Genomic DNA, 5,484 nt, shown 5'->3' with positions numbered 1-5,484 from the left:
AAAATCGTTTTGCAATTATTTCGCAAAATTGTATTTCACACTCAATAAAAGACAAAAGCTTCAAATGGACACTAAAACCTTGTCAGTTTAATCCATATGCTCACAATTCTCCACTAAATAATCCCAAAACGTCACATTTCCGCCATTAATGAGTGTGTATTTAAAAGACAAGCGCAAAAAGAATATGTCATTAATCAAATTTAACCTCTGCGTCGCCTTTGTTGACTTTGTTGCACGCGTTGCATGTGGCACACGTAGCGCATCGCGAATTAATACAAAATATCAAATCACAAATCTCAACTTACAAGCAAAGCTCGTGTTGTCGCTTGTTCACACGTCAAAGACAAAATATACTTTATGTGCATGCTTGTCTGTATTTATGAATGTCTCTTTATATGTTCAGCTATGAAAAATGAAATGTAACCGCCTGGAAAATCTCGCACTTTGCACTTTAATCCTTTTTACGATGTTGCCACTGATTTTCGATGTGTATCTCGCGTTTTGTATTGACAATACACACGTGCGATTGCAGATTAGTTTTGTCGGTGAGAGTGTGGTACAGGAGAGGAAGTGATAGAAAATACACAGTAAGCCATAATGACAGTGTGGCTGCCAAAGCACTTTCTCTAGATTTTTCTTTTGTATATAAATGGTATTTTGGAGGTGTATAGCTTTCTATGTTACAGTTCCCTTTAAGTAATTATGTTTCATAGACTTTAGAAGACAGAACTCTCGTGCCCACCACAGCCGGACCTACACAACAGCAACGTTCCAGGATTATTTCCGGTCAGAGACGTTAATTCGGCAGTGGTTCTCAAAATCAGTTGGGGATAAATTTGAACCATTACAACAACAATTTTGTGATTTTCAAGAGTGAGTTCTTTTATAGCCAAATTTAGATAAATTCTATTTTCAGTAAAAATTAAAAATCGTCTACCCTAAATTTCGAAATATTCCTGAGTAGAGAACATTTAATACCTAACCTATATTAAATAATGGAGAGAATTCACTTTTAAGTTGGAGTATAATCATTATCTGTAAGATGATATTGAAAGATTTGAAAAGGCAAATGTTCCAGAACGTCGGACGCTGGTTATTTATGGACTAATATTCTCAAATCCAATAATAGATACAATGCAGTACCGAATTTAGGTCGGAGAAAATTACGGACCGTGGATGTCATTTCTGCTTACGGTGTTCGGGGTCTTTAGGTCACATAAGCTACAAGGCTGAATATCTAGATTTCTTCCTTATTTTTTACCAAATTTAAGAAAAAACCACTACCATCCTTTAAAACATCTCTTCTTAAAGATCAATATAGATTCTAGGAAGGAATATGAATATGGTCCACACTTTAGATCACCTAAACTATAAGACCGATCTACCATTACTCTTTATTCATAAAAATTTAGAAAATACTATTATTATCCCTTAGACCATCTCTTCTTGAAGATCAATATAGATTCAAGGTAGGAGTGATTATATGGTCAAAACTCTAATATACTTTTATGTTTGCATTTTGTTTTTGGTTTTAATACATCCTTATATAATATTTCTGCGAGGAGAAACATTTAGGAATTTTATTTACTAGCATAAACCGGCTAGAATATGCAGTTAGATCTTTGTTTGGATTCTTCAGAGGATTATCAGTATAATGTCGGTTCTTTACCGCCTAAAGCTCGATAGCAATAACTCGAGCTCGTTTTTATTCGAAGAAATCGAACAGAACCTTTTTCTAAAGACAAATCTTACTGAACAAAAAGGCTTGTAAAGGAAAGAAAAACTAGAATGGACCAAATAGAGGGTTTATCTCTAGCCTAACTGTTGGATGGGGTCTCGATACCCTTATTTATGTTGTTACCCACACCTTTTGTTAACTGGGTTTCCCTTGTGAAATAAATAATTGTCTTTGCGCCACGTAAAATATGAATCGAAGCCGCCCGATAAGCCATACGGAAGCCAAAAAGGCGGAAAATTTGTCAAAACGATATGAAACAGAAACAATGAGAGAACAACAGAAACAAGAGCATGTACCCCGTTATGTTTATATTGGAAGAGGTGAAGACAAACAACCACACCGTTGCACCAACTGCAGGCGCACACACGCCGCGGATTTGCGCACACCCCGTACAATTGTCATTTCTACCTAACACCAACACGCTGCCTAAAAACAACAAAAACACTGAAAAAAATACAAGAACAACAAGCTTAATATAAGAATGAAAAAAATAGGAAAATGAGAAAAAAATATTATCAAATGACAACATGGACTTAACTTACGAACGCAACAGCAATAACAACAACGCATGCATGCTGGGTGTCAATGGAGGCGGACGTTGCAAGGCAAAACGTTTAGTTTTCGCAGGCGAGATGAGAAACGACAGCCGGATGAGCGGCGTGTAACAACAGCATGTAAATCTTAAAGATATCCCGCGGTACAACAACAGCGTGGCGGCGATTAGCCTGTCGGTCGAGGTGTGTGAGGTGCTAGATTTCAGCTTGAAGCCAAGCGACCAACGCTCAAGGGCAAATGTCGCCGAGTGCAGTGTCAATGTTGGCGCGCAATATTCTACTGCCCGCTGGTTGGCTCACTGCAGTTATGGGCAAACAGATGCTTATCACGGCAGCAGCGGCACGTGGCACGAGCAACAGCAGCTAGTAGAGCTATGGCCTTCCAGCTGGATGCTGCTTGTGGGTGAGCAGTCAGATCAGATAGGAATGAGTTGCGGATATACCGTAGTATATAATTTATATATGAATTTATTTATAACTTTTTAAGCCCATAATAAATCCGTATATATGCATCTACATAGATAACGGTAAATGTAAATTTTTATATTAATACCACATCGTGCTATGTCTCCGTGGATTAGGAGTATCTTCTAATATTCTAAGATGTCCCTGTATGTTACCTTTGGTTTTTCCAAATGACACGTACACCCAAAGCAATTAAGGTGGTTAACGGTAAATCCACTAATTTGCATTTTCTACAATTTTAAGTCTCATTTTCCAATGTTATATTTTCCTACGCATTATAAATTTATATTGTCTCATCTTCTTTTCCAACAACTAAATCCCCCAAATTCGTTTACCGTTAGACGCCTCAGTGCACCATAATTGATTGATTTATTATTTGCAATTACCTTGTACGACTGATTAAAAGTTAAGCGCCAAAAATAATTGCCACTGCGAAGCAAATTTAAAAGAAATGAAAAAAATCGCTTTCTTTTCTTTCTACAACGCCGTTATTCCACGGTCCAGCGGCGCATTAAATCTCTGGGCGACACGTCGTGACGCTTTGCTTTGGCAAATAAGCTTACACGCGTTTTTTGAATTGAAAACCAATTGCGCCTGCCACTAGAAGTCATGTCGCTCGTAAATAAAATAAAGTTCTGGGAAATTTAAATTGAGCTTTAGCTTAATTCGACATGGTATTTATGTAAATTGTGGTGGAAAAAATTCAAATTAAAAGAAAAAAAAAGAAAAATAGGCTTTGAAGCTTTTTTTCTTCGCATCGATAGCTTTGCAAGTTCTACGAACTGTTATCTAAAAATTAATACAGCAAAGCTTTACATTATTTTTGGAACGTAACTTAATTCATGGGACCCCTTATTTCCTCAAAACGTAAGAACGGCTTCTAGCTTTATCTCTAAAAAATTTTCCATAATTTCCTCCATAGTTTTGATCCTTCAGTAGATTGTCAGTATAATGTCGATTCTTTTCCTCCTAAAGCTCGATATCAATAACAGCTTGTTGTCGGTACTGACCTTTTAAAAAGAAAAATAGCTTTCGAAATTAGCAAAAATTGGTGAGGGAGTATGGTGCCCTGATGAATTCTTCTTTTTTCCCCAGTCTAGGCTATATGATTCCCTTCAGTTCGGCTCATTAGTGAAACACTAGTGAGTTCACTACTTACTGGTAACCACCACTGGTTACCCACCATAATACTGGCAATGCAATTCACTCATGAATTTAACACGGCGATGTCATTGGCGGTAACCGATTAACACTATTCACGAGTGATTTCACCGCCTATATTTCACTAGCTACTTCACCACATATCACTGACTATATATCATTAGTTACTTCACAACTTACCGACTATTAAATTTCACTACTTTCTTCACTACCTCTCAACCTAGCTAGTTTATTCCAAACATAATTAAACACAAATTTTATTTAACTTTTATATAATTAACAATATTATTTTTTATTTAAAATTTCTTTGTTTACAATTATATTTACCATCTGAACAACAGGGTCGGTTAATATCAGTCAAGTCAGAAGAAGTCAAGTCAGAAGTTTTTGTGCACTTCGGCTGGATTCAAAAGCGACTTCGTTGAACATGTGATAAAGAAAGAAAATAATTAAAAAGAAATGTAGTTGATATTAAATTTGTATTACAAATTACATACCATATATATCACTGCACTTATATCCCCAAGTCACATTTCTAAGAGTTCCATTAAAATTTGGTGTTGATCTTAAATGAGTAAAATAATTCGAAACAAGTAAACATATAAGTAAGGTGTTAATAATTTAAATAAATGTACATACAAGGATATTTATGCGTTCATAAATATGTGCAAACACTTTCGAACAAACCATATACAGCAATGTTGGAATTCTTACCTCTTTTCATTGTGCAGGGCAATCCATTTTTTTGCATAAAATATTTATGTTTTCTTTGTTTTTATTCACTATTATTTCATTTAATTATTCACCTTTTAATAACACTTTTAATAAACAATAAACGTATTAGAACCCGCGACGCGAGATCAATTGTACAATCAGAGAACAACTATTATGCGAAAAATGAAATATCAGAATTACAAAGAAAACGCTGATGCCTTTCTTTCTACTACAGTAAATCATGCTTTCAATGACCAACTTGTACGTAAATACTATAATGATCCAATAATTATTTACAACTTGTACTTACTGTACGAGATGCTCTGCCGTTATTATTCTGCGTTATTTTTGCTTCGATCTCTCAAAATTGCATTCCCACCCTTATTTGTCGGTAATATTCTACTGAGAGTACAAATTAAGCACAACGTTCTCTAGATCATGCTCTCTTCTCTCTCAATCTCTCTCATGTACTATTGCTTCTCTGCATTACCTCGTTGTTGTTAATTCTCTAGTTACTTGTAACACAAGAATTCACTAGTGCAATTCACCAATTCATACCAGCCGTACTGCAGGGATTATTAATCCCTATATGTGACCTTGTCTACGAAAAGGGGGCTTAGGTGTCAAAAAAATCAATTTTCACTTTTTGTTGATTCGGATGGAAGATGAGGTGCTTTTATTTTTAACAGCTGTTTTCCAGAAAACTAGTTTTCGCACGTTAGCTCCCTTTTCGTAGACCAGATCACATATTATAACAAAAGCGTAGATCGTACAAGATCTACTAAAAACAATGGGATTAAAGAGCATTACTTGAAAGCTCTGTAGACAGGCTTAATTAGATGGGGGACGTCA

The 5,484-nt window shown here is 35.7% G+C and overlaps 1 long non-coding RNA gene across 1 annotated transcript; it reads right to left on the bottom strand.

Annotated features, from left to right (window-relative positions):
• Window positions 1–4,194: 4,194 nt before the first annotated feature.
• Window positions 4,195–5,200, bottom strand: LOC128920264 (uncharacterized). Its single transcript, XR_008470368.1, has 3 exons — window positions 4,633–5,200; window positions 4,416–4,483; window positions 4,195–4,334 (listed from the first exon to the last, which is right to left on the bottom strand). It is a non-coding gene; the product is annotated as an uncharacterized LOC128920264 (long non-coding RNA).
• Between the last annotated feature and the right edge of the window lie 284 nt (window positions 5,201–5,484).

The sequence above is a fragment of the Zeugodacus cucurbitae genome, chromosome 3, assembly GCF_028554725.1.
Source record: "Zeugodacus cucurbitae isolate PBARC_wt_2022May chromosome 3, idZeuCucr1.2, whole genome shotgun sequence".
Taxonomy (NCBI): domain Eukaryota; kingdom Metazoa; phylum Arthropoda; class Insecta; order Diptera; family Tephritidae; genus Zeugodacus; species Zeugodacus cucurbitae.
Note: the sequence above shows the minus strand (reverse complement) of the source record. Positions and strands in the feature narration are given on the sequence as shown.